The sequence below is a fragment of the Bos mutus genome, chromosome 5 (genome assembly GCF_027580195.1).
Source record: "Bos mutus isolate GX-2022 chromosome 5, NWIPB_WYAK_1.1, whole genome shotgun sequence".
Taxonomy (NCBI): domain Eukaryota; kingdom Metazoa; phylum Chordata; class Mammalia; order Artiodactyla; family Bovidae; genus Bos; species Bos mutus.
The window spans coordinates 68,033,750-68,050,819 of NC_091621.1; positions in this window are offsets into that span (position 1 = coordinate 68,033,750).

Below are 17,070 nucleotides of genomic sequence, written 5' to 3' on the forward strand. Positions count from 1 at the left end.
ACATAAAGATATTAAAAATATACCCCTACCCCAAGAAAGCTCATGATATAGTGGAGGAAATGCTGAGAAAAGCACATGTATACACACGTACATGCACACAGTATGGCAAGCAAATGGAAGAGAGAAGAGCAGGTGCATCTTTATTGTCTGCCCGCAATCCCTATGGTTATTTTAGGGTCTTTTCTGACTGCTGCAATGATAATAAATAAGATAAAGGTATTCAAAAATCTTTTATCTAAAAATGATCCATATCTTCTGCCCATCATTATTCTGATCTCTTTGATATTTCAAAGTTTGCATCCCCCCTTTTTTTAAAGAAGCTAAAAATTGGTGTGGGACTTAGAAACTCTAAGAAAATCCCTTTTTTCCCTTTCCTGCCCTGCCCTGAATTAAGGTAGGGATTTTTTAATGTCCAGTGATATCAGGTTCAAGGGAACATTATTTCCTGACTCCAAATCTAGGGCACACACATCAAAAACAGAAAATTTTAATTTGGCACTGACTCAAAAAATCCAAGATTGTGTGACTGCTCTAACTATATCTCAAAGCTGAGACTGTATGTATTAAATAACTCAAAAGATGGAGCAACATTTTCTTTATGCAAAGACTGACATCTCCCAAAGGATCTGAATCATCCTTGGAATCTTTGGCGACAGCTTCCTGTAACTTGAGATGTGGACTGTTTACTGTTCTCTAGCTAGATCTAGGGAGAAGGAAATGGCATCCCACTCCGGTACTCTCACCTAGAGAATCCCATGGACAGAGGAGCCTGGTGGGCTATAGTCCAGAGGGTCCCACAGAGTCGGACACGACTGAAGCGACTCAGCATGCATGCATGCATTGGAGAAGGAAATGGCAACCCACTCCAGTATTCTTGCCTGGAGAATCCCAGGGACAGAGGAGCCTGTTGGGCTGCCGTCTATGGGGTCACACGACTGAAGTGACTTAGCAGCAGCAGCAGCAGCAGCTAGATCTAGGAACCTGGACTGTTCCCTACTGGGTTGGTTTCTTTAATCACCTTTACTTTTCATTAATTTGAAGAAAGCTGTTCTATATCAATTTAGTTCAGTTCAGTTCAGTCACTGAGTCGTGTCCGACTCTTTGCGACCCCATGAACCGTGACACGCCAGGCCTCCCTGTCCATCACCAACTCCCGGAGTTTACCCAAACTCATGTCCATTGAGTTGGTGATGCCATCCAACCATCTCATCCTCTGTCATCCCCTTTTCCTCCTGCCCTCAATCTTTCTCAGCATCAGGGTCTTTTCCAATGAGTCAGCTCTTCGCATCAGGTGGCCAAAGTATTGGAGTTTAGCTTCAACATCAGTCCTTCCAATGAACACCCAGGACTGATCTCCTTTAGAATGGACTGGTTGGATCTCCTTGCAGTCCAAGGAACTCTCAAGAGTCTTTTCCAACACCACAGTTCAAAAACGTCGATTCTTCTGTGCTCAGCTTTCTTTATAGTCCAACTCTCACATCCATACATGACCACTGGAAAAACCATAGCCTTGACTAGGTGGATCTTTGTTGACAAAGTAATGTCTCTGCTTTTTAATATGCTGTCCAGGTTGGTCATAACTTTCCTTCCAAGGAGTAAGCGTCCTTTAATTTCATGGATGCAGTCACCATCTGCAGTGATTTTGGAGCCCAGAAAAATAAAGTCCACTGTTTTTACTGTTTCCCCGTCTATTTCCCATGAAGTGATGGGACCGGATGCCATGATCTTAGTTTTCTGAATGTTGAGCTTTAAGCCAACTTTTTCACTCTCCTCTCTCACTTTCATCAAGAGGCTCTTCAGTTCCTCTTCCCTTTCTGCCATCAGGGTGGTGTTGTTCACATAACTGAGGTTACTGATATTTCTCCCGGCAATCCTGCTGTTCTTTATACTATTCTCTCAATCATAGGGAGAAGCAGACAAGACTCAACACATAGCTCAGCCTTGACATTTCCAATCCAGGAATAGAAAACCAGAATGCCAACTGGAGTCTATCCCAGTAATTTTATTTCACATGACCTGGAATATTGATTTCAAAAAAGAGAAATCACAGGAAGTTGTATATGTGTCCTGGATAATATGTTTAACACTAATTTCTTCATTCACTCCTGACACTTAGAGTACCATTTGTTGCCCTTCACATGTAACTGAATTATTAAAAAATACTGAAGAATTTTGAAGTTCCAGGACCAAGTTCCATAGACCACTACATTTATCCTGGGCTATCCCAGGTTGTTTTTACACATATGACTTAGAGCTAACTAGTTACAAGATGCAGAATCAAAAAGTTCCCTTTGCATTTTTATTTTACTCCAGCCTCTCCTCCTTCATCAGCAGTCATCACTTTTCTTAACTTGCGCCTTAACACCTCATCCTTAAGTGGTAACTCTCTTAACTCACTTATCTTTTTTTTCTTTTAATTAAAGAAATGTGTTTATTTATTTGCCTGCATCGGGTCTCAGTTGCAGCACATGGGATCTTTGTTGCATCATGCAGGATTGTTGTCACCGTACATTAGACTCTCCAGCTGTGTCTCATGGGCTTAGCTGCTCCACAGAGTGTGGGATCTTATCTCCCTAACCAAGTATCAAACCCGGGTCCCCTGCATTGCAAGGCGAATTCTTAACCACTACTACCAGAGAAGTCCCTGCCTACTTTATATGAGTCTGTTAATTATTTTTTTCTTTGTAGGACAGAATCCTTCTAAGAACTTTTTTATACTCTTGATAGAAAAAAGTTTAATTTCATAATCATTGACAGTATTCATTTCTTGCCTGTTGATCATATTCAAGGAGCTGGTAGGTTTGAGAACTCATTTTTCATGAAATCTTGAGCATACCTACTAGGGCTGGGGCTAGAGACAGTTTTGAACAGGTCAGGGAATTAACCTGGTGTAACATAAGACCTTCGTGGGCTCTAGTGGCAAGGGATTCATGCTACCAGACAGTGTTTGTCAATTCTTAAGGGCCTGTATGAATGAACTTGAAGAGATTCCTGTCCTGCCCTCTGCAACACAAACATTTTTGATGGGTTGAATGGCTTTGCTTTTGAATTGCTCTGTTGCTTCAGCAATTAAATTTTGTAATAAGAATTCCCAAGATGGCTATGCCATAAATGAGAACAAAAATTAAGGTTGTAGAGATAGTTAGACCAGAGTCTGAATTACTGTTTTCATTTGTTTTCTTGGAACCTATAAAATGTTACTGTGCAGTGCCACAGTGAAACATCAGAAGGAACATTTTAACCCATATGTTAACTTTCCAGTTCCTTCTGGGCTGCATGTTGTTCAATGAAATGAAGCAAAAGAAAAAAAAAAAGTAATCTGCTAGGCATCTCATTAGCAATTTAGTGATATTTTTGCCCTTTTATATTGGAAAATGTCCTTGTAACACATGGATTCAGTAGTGAGAGGTTAGAGAAAAGACTAAGAGTGAATGCATATCATCGACAGAAAAAGAATAAATGTGGTTCTTCCTATTGCAAAGGATATTTTCAGAAGAGATTTTCATCTTCTGATTCACCTAACCAACAAATAATTTAACACCTACAATGGGCAAGTGCAAAACCCGTGAATGTAGTGGTAAACAAAGTCACTCATCTGGAGTTTAAACATAAGGTTACATTTGTGACATGATGCGAACGACAGCAGTTAATACTGTGATTCATAATTCTCCACTGCATCGAAATCTCGTCTACTTACTTGATTAAGATATATTTCCACAAAAATCTTTCAACTGAGTCTTCTGTGTTGCTCAGGAATATTTTTCTCATTGTTTTGAAAAGTGTTCTGCTTATTTATTTTAGCTAATATACTTGTTTATTTTTGAATTGATTTGCAACCGACAATATTAATTAACCAGGCTGCCATGAAATGACCATTTTTACTATAGAAATTGTTCATCTGATTACTACCATAATTCAGTCTGTATAATTTTGCCTTTGCGGTCAAGCTTCTTGAAGATATCTTCCACAGATTATCACTGCAATAATTGCTTCCTATTATTGAAGACCATCATTATTTTAAATTTTAATTATTATGAACCACTTTGGAATGTATGTTGATTAGAAAGTCTTAGTGAATACATTTGAAAAATGGTTCAACATCCTAAAATTGCATATTGGAAAAACTCTGTTAATGTCTTTCAAGGAGAAATTTACATGTGTATTTTTATAAAATGTATACATCTTTTAGATATTAGCTTCATATGTTTCAGCACTTAATACATCATTTTAAGAGCTTCACAAAGAATGGCTGTGACTTAATTTGAGCAAAATGGAGGTTAGTAACACCTGCCTGTTATACTCTTTGAAATATGCTAGCAAATTGTAGAACTATTTTTACTGGCAATGAAATATATCCATCAGTGTAGGTATAATCTCCAGCATTTTTATATTGTTCTGTAACAAGATTCAGAGATATTTGTAAATGGATTTATGCACACATAAACAGACATAGATTATATACACAAATAATACTGATAAATATTTTAACTTATGCAACACTTCCTTCAAACCATGTGTTTAAAAAAACAGGTGGAAACCATGGCCTTATTTATCTAAAAAAATTACTGTCATTGAGCAAGAAATGACAATATTCTTTGAGGCTTCATAGCACAAAAGCGTTCCTGACACTTGTAGTAAAAGAGGCATTAACTAATGTGTTTGTTTTATTAACAAAAGTCCTCTCATCATCATATGATGTTATTAATAATTCTTAGAATATAGACCTAACTATATGCATATACAACATCTGTTGAAGAAAGTTGATCTACTTGAAAGAAATATATTTCCTTGTTCAGGCATTCATAAGGTGACTTTGGAGTTACCAACAGTAATTCAATGTACTGTTTATTCATGGTACTTCTCTAACTCTAGAAATCTAAATCAATAGAGATTTTCTGTCTTTATAATAGTCATTTTTAGTAGCACCCTGGCTTTTTTGTTGTTGCTTGATGGCTGTCTTGAGGTGAAAGTTACTTTGATTTATCCCTTTGTACTCCCTTGGGTGTTCTATATGAAATGTTCTAAACAAAAATGCTTGGAATTTCTGCTTCAAATACTCGCTAGCGTCTCCACTTCTGCTATTTTCCTCCCTCCCTTCTTTTCTTACTTCCTTTTTACTCTCTCCCTTCCCTCTTTCCTTCCTATTCCCCTTCCCCTTCCTTCCATTCTTCATATCTTTGAAATACTTTATACATCAATAGCTCATCTGAACCAAAACTCTTCAGATTATATTTATTTTGCAAATTAATTATAGAGAATATTTAGTGAAATGTATGCTTTATTGTCTGGAGAAGGCAATGGTACCCCACTCCAGTACTTTTGCCTGGAAAATCCCATGGACGGAGGAGCCTGGTAGGCTGCAGTGCATGGGGTCGCTAGAGTCGGACACGACTGAGCAACTTCACTTTCACTTTTCACTTTCATGCACTGGAGAAGGAAATGGCGACCCACTCCAGTGTTCTTGCCTGGAGAATCCCAGGGACGGGGGAGCCTGGTGGGCTGCCGTCTCTGGGGTCGCACAGAGTCAGACACGACAGAAGTGACTTAGCAGCAGCAGCAGCATGCTTTATAGTCTCAGAATCACAAGGTATCTTTATGGCTTTGCCTTAGTATTTATGTGATCTTGAACAAGATGCCAGTGAGCGTGCATGCTAAGTCACTTCAGCTCTGTCCAACTCTTTGTGACCCCATGGACTGCAGCCCACCAGGCTCCTCTGTCCAAGGATTCTCCATGAAGGAATACAAAAGTGAGTATAATACCTCCTCCAGGGTATCTTCCTGACCCAGCGATCAAACCTGCATCTATGTATATTGCAGGTGGATTCTTTACTGCTGAGCCACCAGGGCTGCTCCTTGAACAAGATACACAGGTTTTATTTCATCATGTGTAAAACAGGAACATTAATTCCCATTTCTTTGGGTTGTAGTAGAGATAAGTATTTTTCAAATGATTAGTTCCATAAAGATATATATTAGGTATTCAGTCAATGTTAATTCACTTTTTATCTTGGATGTGAAACATGATATCACAGTTAGCAAGATGCATTTTCTGCTTGTGCCCGACCAATGAGGAAAAACTGATTACAAAAGTAATGTAAACACAGATCACGTGTATAAAGAGTTTCTTGCACTGTATCCTGAGGTTCAAAGAAAGAGGCTATTATTTTTGTCAAGGAGATTTGAGAAAGGCTCCATGGAAGAAGTCACTTTTGAAACAGACCTCAAACTGTGGATGAAAGTGAAAGTGAAAGTGAAGTTGCTCAGTCGTGTCTGATTCTTTGGAACCCCATGGACGGTAACCTACCAGGCTCCTCCGTCCATGGGATTTTCCAGGCAAGAATACTGGAGTGGGTTGGCATTTCCTCCTCCAGGAGATCTTCCTGACCCTTGGACTGAACCTGGGTCTCCCGGAGAATTCCACGAACAAAGGAGCCTGGTGGGCTACAAGTCCGTGGAGTGTAAAGAGGTTCCTGAGCAACTAACACTAACTAGTGCAAGGCTGCTCATGATTAATCCTCTCTTTAGTTTTTTCTGAAAATGTCTCTATATCACCTTTGTTTCTCAAAAAATTTTTTGCTGGATATTTAATTTTAATTTAATTTTTTCAGCATTATGAATCTATTCCATTTTCTTTGGGTTTGCATTAATTCTGAAAAGAAGTTGATAGAAATATCAACTGAATGTAAACTTTTTATTATTTCTTCAAATATTTTCACCATTGTTTCTCCCTCCTCTCTTTCTGTGATTCCAACTGTTCAGTTCAGTTCAGTTGCTCAGTCGTGTCCGACTCTTTGCAGTTCAGTTGCTCAGTCATGTCCGACTCTTTGCGACCCCATGGAATGCAGCACGCCAGGCTTTCCTGTCCATCACCAACTCCTGGAGTTTACCCAAACTCATGTCCATTGAGTTGGTGATGCTATCCCACCATCTCATCCTCTGTCGTCCCCTTCTCCTGCCTTCAATGTTTCCCAGCATCAGGGTCTTTTCAAAAGACTCAGCTCTTCGCATGAGGTGGCCAAAGTATTGGAGTTTCAGTTTCAACATCAGTTCCTCCAATGAACACTCAGTCTTGATTTCCTTTAGGATGGGCTGGTTGGATCTCCTTGCAGTCCAAGGGACTCTCAAGAGGCTTCTCCAACAACAGTTCAAAAGCATCAATTCTTTGGCGCTCAGCTTTCTTCACAGTCCAACTCTCACATCCATACATGACCACTGGAAAAACCATAACCTTGACTAGACGGACCTTTGTTGGCAAAGTAATATCTCTGCTTTTCAATATGCTATCTAGGTTAGTCGTAACTTTCCTTCCAAGGAGTAAGCGTCTTTTAATTTCATGGCTGCAGTCACCATCTGCAGTGACTTTGGAGCCCCCCAAAATAAAGTCTGTCACTGTTTCCACTCTTTGCCCATCTGTTTGTCATGAAGTGATAGGGCCAGATGCCATGATCTTAGTTTTCTGAATGTTCAGCTTTAAGCCAACTTTGTGACTCTCCTCTTTCAATTTCATCAAAAGGCTCTTTAGTTCTTCTTCACTTTCTGCCATAAGGGTGGTGTCATCTGCATATCTGAGGTCATTGATATTTCTCCTGGCAATCTTCATTCCAGCTTGTGCTTCTTCCAGCCCAGCGTTTCTCATGATGTATTCTGCATATAAGTTAAATAAGCAGGGTGACAATATACAGCCTTGACGTACTCCTTTTCCTAATTGGAACCAGTCTGTTGTTCCATGTCCAGTTCGAACTGTTGCTTCCTGACCTGCATACAGATTTCTCAGGAGGCAGGTCAGGTGGTCTGGTATTCCCATCTCTTTCAGAATTTTCCACAGTTTATTGTGACCTACACAGTCAAAGGCTTTGACATAGTCAATAAAACAGATAAAATAGATGATTTTCTGGAACTCTCTTGCTTTTTCGATGATTCAGTGGATGTTGGCAATTTGATTTGTGGTTCCTCTGCCTTTTCTAAAACCAGCCTGAACATCTGGAAGTTCATGGTCCACATACTGTTGAAACCTGGCTTGGAGAATGTTGAGCATTACTTTACTAGTGTGTGAGATGAGTGCATTTGTGCAGTTTTTAAGCATTCTTTGGTATTGCCTTTCTTTGGGATTGGAATGAAAACTGACATTTTCCAGTCCTGTGGACACTGCTGAGTTTTCCAAATTTGCTGGCATATTGAGTGCAGCACTTTCACAGCACCATCTTTTAGGATTTGAAATAGCTCCACTGGGATTCCATCACCTCCACTAGCTTTGTTTGTAGTGATGCTTCCTTTCATTCCCACTGTTAAATATGGATTTTAGACTGCTGGAGATTACTCTATGTGCCACTTAGGCTCTTTTTATTTTTTCAACCTTTCTTTCTCTCTGTTTAACTTTGGATACCCTTTTATTTATTTATTTATTTTCTGAAAGTATCTAATCTGATATTAAACCCATCCAGGATTTTTTTTCAGATATTTTTCATCTCTAAAAGTTCCATTTGATTTTATAAACATATTTTGCTTCTCATTATATTCTTATTTTAAGTCCTAACTGTAATATAATAGTGTTTTTAAAGTCCTGTTCAGTTAATTCTGCCAAATTTATACCTTCTGAGTCTATTTCTAATGATTGTTCTCCTGGTTATTGATGACATTTTCCTGCTTTCTGACTTGTCTAGTGTGTTTCTACTGGATATTATACATATTAGATTGTCTAATGTCTGGACATGGTTGTTTTTCTTTAAAGGTTTTGCGCATTTTGTTTAGTTTTGTTTTACAATACTTTAAGTTACTATTGGATCAACTTGTGTTTTTTTGAAATTTTTAACCTTTGTTAGAATGCATAGGGCTTTACTGATGGCTCAGATGGTGAAGAATCTGCCTGCAATGCAAGAGACCCAGATTTGATCCCTGTGTTGGGAAGATATCTGGAGAAGGGAATGGCAATCCACTCCAGTATTATTGCCTGGACAGCCTGGAGAGCTGCTAGTAGTCCATGGGATTCCAAAGAGTCAGACACAACTGAGCATCTAACACTATCATGATCAGAATGCGTATATGGAATTTAGAAAGATGGTAACAACCCTGTATACGAGACAGCAAAAGAGACACTGATGTATAGAACAGTCTTTTGGACTCTGTGGGAGAGGGAGAGAGTGGGATGATTTGGGAGAATGGGATTGAAATATGTATAATATCATATATGAAACGAGTCGCCAGACTAGGTTCGATGCAAGATACTGGATGCTTGGGGCTGGTGCACTGGGACGACCCAGAAGGATGGTACGGGGAGGGAGGAGGGAGGAGGGTTCAGGATGGGGAACACATGTATACCTGTGGCAGATTCATTTTGATATATGGCAAAACCAATACAATATTGTAAAGTTAAATAAAATAAAATGAAAATAAATAAAAAATAAATAAATAAATGGAAAGGCCAGGAAAAAAAAAAAAAAAAGAATGCGTATAGAATAGCTGTAACTCCTAAAACCACTTTAGCTCATTTATAGAAGCATAGCCTTCCTGAGTCTCTAATGAATCCTTGGTTACTCATAAATTCCTCTATTCTGCTTGTTTGGAATTTGAATATCTCTCTGTCCTGAGAGAGCTTCAGAAATTGTTCAGTTTACAGCTCCATGATATTTCTTTGCCGAGCATTAATAGGCTGAACCCTGAGCATACAAAGCTGTTCATCCAAAGACTCAAGACACCTGGAACAGGAGAGAGGGTTCCAAGCAGCACAGAGGAGAGTTGGGGACAAGCTGGCAGCTCTCGCAGAAGGGGCTCACAAGCTTGCTTCTTTGAAACAAAATGACTGCTTTTATATTAATGTCTCTCCAGGTCATGTGAGTTAAAATTCTAGCAGTGAAAGTGTTATTTGTCGGCTTTCTGAATAAAGCTAATAAAATTTACAGGTTTAAGCCAACTTGGTTAAATCTGAGTGTTCTTTTTTGGTACAGAGATGGATTTTTTTTTTCTTTTTTTGAGCAGTCGTATTTACTAATTCTGTGAAGCCACTCACATGAAATATCACCTTTATTACATGTTTTGCTTTATGTGGACATCTGTTGTGAATATATATGTGAATGCTGACAAGCGTACAGTTCTTCCAGCCTTGAAAAGTTCTTAGGATTCCGTTAGGTACAAAGAATCTGTAGACTAATTTGGGGCCTATTAACATCTATATAATACTGAATCTTCCCCTACAGAAGGATAAAATATCTGTTCTTTTCATCTTCAAAGCAACAACAAAGACTCAAGGCAAACCTTATTCAAATTTCTGAAGCTCTATTCTTTCTTCTCCCTTATTTCTGGTGTAATAGTTTCCTAAGCCTTCCCAAACTATTCATAGACTTTCTGCCTCCTAAATTCAGAGATACAGTTATGTTCTGCTTGGATCCCCTTTGCCTTCATTGTGGTCTGGAATGTGGCTGTATACAGAAAGAAGAGGTGACCACCACAGGCATCTCATTTGTTTTTCGTATCTCGAGGACTAGAATTCTGAGTTTCATTTTGTCCAGTGTCTGAAAAACAGTTTTTCATATATTTTGTCCAGTTCATAGCTCCTATTATTGGATACTTGGCACTTATTTCCTTGGAGGAAGTGATTTGTGCATTTGTGCATTGGATAACTGTATCATTTTTATTTTTGCAAGAATATTTGGAAGGTGGGGTTGAATGAAAAGGCATTCAATTCAATCATTGCAATAGACTTCAACTGTAAGGGCACAGTTTTCCCACCATGATGAAAACAGCAAGATCCTACTTTCATTATTTTAAAAAATCTCCCCATGTCATTTTCTATCTATATATTTATTTATCTATCTTCACCAAAATGTAAAGTTCTATATTTCTCCTGGGAAGGTTTTTCATTTTGAAGTAAATCAGACTTCAGTTCATGCTATTGTTTTGGTAAAAAATATTTCAGAATCAAGACATAATATGCACTCTTCAACACTATTATGAGAAAACTGTTATTCTGAATACTGAGCTCATAGGACTGGACAAAACTATTTCCATTATTTCCTATTTCTCCATACAATTGCACATTAAACGGCTCTACCTTAAGCATCGTATTTTATAGATTGTTTACACTGACTGAAACATGCATTTTTACTAAGGAATTTGGGAATTGAATAATTACAAAAGCTTCAAGTTTGCCCATAGAAACCATTGATGGTGGTGGTTAGTTGCTCAGTCACCTCTGACTCTTTGCAACCCCAAGGACTGTAGCCCACCAGTCTCCTCTATCCAGGCAAAATACTGGAGTCATGTGTCATTCCCTTCTCCAGGGGAATACCTTGATGCAGGGATCGAACCCAGTCTCCTGCATTACAAGCAGATTCTTTACCATCTGAGCCACCAGGGAAGACCATAAAAGCATTAAGAATGTATAATAAGTTATGATAATTAGTTACCCAAAAGTGAAGAAAATTTTGGTAATGTAAAAAATAGAGAATAAAATTTCTTTGGGAATTTTTTTGAACTTATTAAATTTTTATATATTTCACAAACAAATAATAAAGAACTAGGTGACGCTATAAGAATTTGCACCGACTACTGTGCTTAGTTGCTCAGTCATGTCTGACTCTTTTGGAGAAGGCAATGGCACCCCACTCCAGTACTCTTGCCTGGAAAATCCCATGGATGGAGGAGCCTGGTGGGCTGTAGTCCATGGGGTCGCTAAGAGTCGGACACGACTGAGCAACTTCCCTTTCACTTTTCACTTTCATGCATTGGAGAAGGAAATGGCAACCCGCTCCAGTGTTCTTGCCTGGAGAATCCCAGGGACGGGGGAGCCTGGTGGCCTTCCGTCTATGGGGTTGCACAGAGTCGGACATGACTAAAGTGACTTAGCAGCAGCAGTCTGACTCTTTGCAACCCCATGGACTGTAGCCTGCCAGACTCCTCTGTCCATGGGGATTCTCTGGGCAAGAATACTGGAGTGGGTTGCCATGCCCTCCTCCAGGGGATCTAATCCAGGTCTCTCACATTGCAGGTGGATTCTTTACTGTTTGAGACACCAGGGAAGCCCAAGAATACTGTAGTGGGTAGTCTATCCCTTCTCCAGGGAATCTCACAATTGGGATCTCCTGCTGTTTAATCTATTGTTGAAACACACAGGCTCAGGTATCAGACTATCAGAGCTGAAAGACTCTTTCATTGATTTATTATAGATTTTTTCTATCTTAAATATTAAATTTATACTGGGACCTTTATTGCCATTATAATCAAACATCTAAGTGTCTCTTAATGATATTGAACAATTATTCTAAATTAGTGAGTGACAAGATACACTGCTTCTAAGTAACGATAGCCTTTTCCTTCCTGCCCTCTTAGAAAGTAAGATACAGATAATGCAGAACATTTCCACTTAAAATTTGAAGATTACTAAATTAATACCCAAAATGAAGCAAAGAGTGATGTTAGTCACATCTCTTTAGGGTGAGATTTTTGTCACCTGTGCCAGGACTTTAGACTTAGGGCCAGTTAGACCTTAAAGAAAAGCATTACATAATATTACATGGTTTTCTATTAATAGTGACAGTTTTAGATTTGTTGGAAAAAGAAATAAAACATTAATAAAAAAATCTAAGACTCTTATTGAATGCTTGGCATGTAGTTTTCTGGAGGAATTGCTTTTCCTTTCCTGTGTTAGGTAATTCTATCATATTTATTTTTGCAAGAATAGTTAGAAGGTGGGATAAAGTTAAGACTCACTGCTGTAGGCTTCAGCACAGCTATAATTTATAAGGCACTTGCCAAGCTTCATGTCTTTGGCCTAGATCTGTCATAAAATAACTGCATGACAGAATCTGACTGCTTCTGACATGTCCAGTATACATTTTCAGCAAACAGGCTTACTCAGTTTGCTCTGAATTGGGACCAAACCATCCTTAAATAATATAATGGGACATTTGCATTGTAAGGAGCAGGACTAGGCAGAAGAACCCGGATCCTGATCCAGGTATAGTTGAGATTTGTCTTAGAATATTCTCACTATACAAAGGTCCCTTGCTTAAGACCCTTCATAAATGCATACTTCATTGGCTTCTATATGCCAGACCCAGTGTGAAATTCTGCCTAGAAACTCTGCACTACTTAGCAACAATTATTGTAGTATGAAGTTCCTGAAATATTAAACATAAGAACTTTTGATTTTAGGGAAAACAAAGCTGACGAATATTTTATGAATTTATACACACTTTGTTGTACTTGCTTTATAGGCACCTTTAGAAAATGTATTCAGCCTCTTTCTACTAGACAGTAAGCCTCTTGAGGAAAGGGTTCAATTCTTAATTTGTTTTATAATTCTACCACCTAGCCTGTCTGGAACACGCTTCACTGGTTAGCCTGAATCCTTTTGGGACTAAGAACTGTGGCTGTTTTCGCCGTGAGAGGAGAGCCCTGAGATAATTTTACTTTTATGCTTTATGTAAAGGTTTTAATGATAACTTCTGTTTGGGTCTCTGATCAGAGATGATGATATCCCATTCTTACAGACTCATTCCTTTATACATGTTGGGCCTCCTCCTACACTTCTTACTCTTCCCAACCTCTCTCAAAGCGCCTCAGGCACCTCTGTTCCTAGGGAACTGTGTTCCCTTCATTTTTCAGTCTCATCACAGTACTCACCACTGCTTCTTGCTATAAATAAAATGTGCTGGTTCCCAAAATACATGACCCCTGCAGCCATATTAAGCTGAAGCTCCTTGCTCCACTAACAGCCACGTAGCATAGAAATGCCAGGTAAGGTGATATTCTCCCAGCTCACAATTTATATTCCAGTTGATCACTGATCTATCTCCACCATAATTTAATGAATGTTTCTGCTAATTACCTATGGCACATTCTATTGGTTATCATTTTTGTTATCGTCTATTGTCATCACATCACTTTACCTTCCTCTCATCCTTTCTCCCTTCTGAGGCCTGATGCCATCTCTCACTTCAATGTCACTTGGTATGTCCAATCAGATTTCTCCGACCTTCTCGAATGCAGTGAATTCTACCACAACTTCACTTCAAGTAACCACACCATGTAAATATGTAGATAGGCACACTGTAAATATAAGACCTCTAACCGCATTGAGAGCAATCTCATCTCTAACTTTATGCATTTATTTTGTCCGTCAGATTGGCTACTTCATCAAGGCTTCAAATCATTTTACTCCACTTTCTAATAATTTATCAATCCCTTTCTTATCACTTCCCTCTTCAGAATTGTCCAATAGGTTCCTATCATATTTAAAATACAGGTCCAACTTCCTCACATTGGCCTACCTGATCCAGCATGATCTGGTCACTTCCTAAGTCTGACTTTATTTCCCTCTGTTCACTACCTTGTTTTCATACTGTAGATTGACTAGCTGTGTTTCTAACCCACCAGGACAAAAAATTCACTCCTATCTCAGAATCTTTTGTAATTTTTTTCATCAAGTTGGGTGATCCTCTAGTTAGCTTTTTACCAGGACTCTTTTTATGATTCAAGTCTCAACTTAAAAGTTGCCTAATCAGAATCCTCTAAATAAAGCAGGCTCCCCCTTCCAAACCTCACTGTCTCTGTTTATCCTCTACCATATTACTCTAGTTTCTTTGTAGAATTAATATGTGAAATATGTATTAACTCACTGTGTTTAGTATCTTTCTCTTCCCACCTTATAACAAAGACCTTTCTGTCCTATACATTGCTGTGTACTCAATGCTTTAAAGACTCTCAGTAAAGATTTGTTGGTCAACTGAGACTCACACGCCGAAAGTTAGACTCTTAGAGGAACAGCGATCTTGTACTGTCCAGGACCCTCTGTGTTTTTGGCACAAGTGGACAATGATAAATATTGGTTGGAAGAATAAGTCTTCAAACAAAGGAATGCAAATGGGAAATAAACATATACAATTTAGACTCTTACTTCAATATGGATTTAAAAACATTGAATTACCATCATTGTATATCAAAATGGCAAGATTAAAGCAAAAAGTATCCTGTAGTGATCCAAGGTCTGATGTATTCTCCTTCTAGGAATTATCTTTGGCATTCAAATGTATGTAAAAATATTCATCATAACATTATCTGGTTTAGTAGGTAATTGGAAATGACCTTTATGTCAACAACTGGAAATTGGTTAAAATATTTCTAAGATAGAATAAGAGTCATTTCAAATGACAGATGGATGTGCATTAAGATGTTTTATCTTGCCAAGAGATGAGAGAAAGTTTCTCCTTTATCCTGTTAAATGTATTCTATTCAACAATATCTTATTTTTAGTTCAAATAAAAATTCTACCTCTTTACATTGTGAAAGCTTTTCCTGAGCTCCTGGTAGCCTGTGGTTCTGTATTAGGAGGAACAGAAAAAGATACTATAGATTCTCATAACACAGTTATCTAGGATAAGAGAGTTTTTAAAGATTTTTTTTTCTGACATCATGGAACATTTAAATTGTAACAACCTCAGAAAATATAATATACATATCATGGAATTTTGATAAAGCAGCAATGTTGTACTCAATATATGCCGTTATAGGATAAAGATGACTATGTAGCATAAAGTTAGGAGAAGAGAGCAGAACTAAATTAAGATCTATTGTCCTCATAGAAAATAACCAGCAATTCCACTGATTACTGGTGCACAGTATCCTATGCAGCTGTGTTTTGCTTCCTCCGTATTTTTTAATTGTGAGAGTCAAATTTCTAAAGAGGTTTCTGCAGACTTAGTCAAGCATTTTCTTCTAAAAAAGGAGTCTTAGCTTATGCCAGAGATCCCCTTGAGCCTTAGTGTGCAAGTATCTGAAGAAAACACCTTTTCTCCCAGCTAAGCCCTCAGGGATTTGGCAGGAACTACTACTTTAACTACAGATCTGAGGATTCATTATTTTGTATAAGAAATATGTTTAACTGCTTATCCAGACCAGGTGAACTAAGGTAAACTAAGGCCTGTGGGCCAAATCCATCTGGTTCACCACTTGCTTTTGTAAATAAGATTATATTATAACAATGCTACACTCATTCATCTATGCATTTTCTACAGTTAGCAGTGGCTGAATTCAGTAGCTGCAAGCAGAGACCATACGGCCCACAGAGCCTAAAATATTTACCATCTGGGCCCTGTAAAGAAAAAAGTTCATAGACCTCTAACCTCGAGCATTCTTTTCATCTATATTCCAAATTAACTTAACCAAAGTATTGCCTAAGATTTTTTTACATGGTATGTTATTGTCATTAATCCCTTGACACTGTAATAAAACATAATAAATTCTTATTAGAAAATTCCTCTCTCTTTTAAGTAAAAAAGAGAACCGTGGATTGAGTCTTCCTAACTCCTACTCCATTTCTTCTATTTGTACTAATATTTTAACATTCTATTGAATATGGTAATCCGTATTAAACACATTCTCAATGAATCCCTTCAGATTAGATCAGATCAGTCGCTCAGTCATGTCCGACTCTTTGTGACCCCATGAATCACAGCACCCCAGGCCTCCCTGTCCATCACCAACTCCTGGAGTTCACTCAGACTCACGTCCATCGAGTCAGTGATGCCATCCAGCCATCTCATCCTCTGTCGTCCCCTTCTCCTCCTGCCCCCAATCCCTCCTAGCATCAGAGTCTTTTCCAGTGAGTCAGTTCTTTGCATGAGGTGGCCAAAGTACTGGAGTTTCAGCTTCAGCATCATTCCTTCCAAAGAAATCCCAGGGCTGATCTCCTTCAGAATGGACTGGTTGGATCTCCTTGCAGTCCAAGAGACTCTCAAGAGTCTTCCCCAACACCACAGTTCAAAAGCATCAATTCTTCAATCAACTAGATGGACCTTTGTCGGCAAAGTAATGTCTCTGCTTTTGAATATGCTATCTAGGTTGGTCAGAACTTTCCTTCCAAGGAGAATGAATCCCTTACTGACCTGGAATTCTGGAATTATATTTAAAGTCATGTCTTGTTTAGAAACTGGTTATAGCTATTTTATATGGGTGTCACAAACAACTAGAAACTTATAGGCTGCGTTCATTAAGATAAATACAGTATTTGATGCCCCAGGTTTTACAAAAAGGATCCATGTAAATGTATCTATTAATTCAATTTGCAAGTCATTTAAT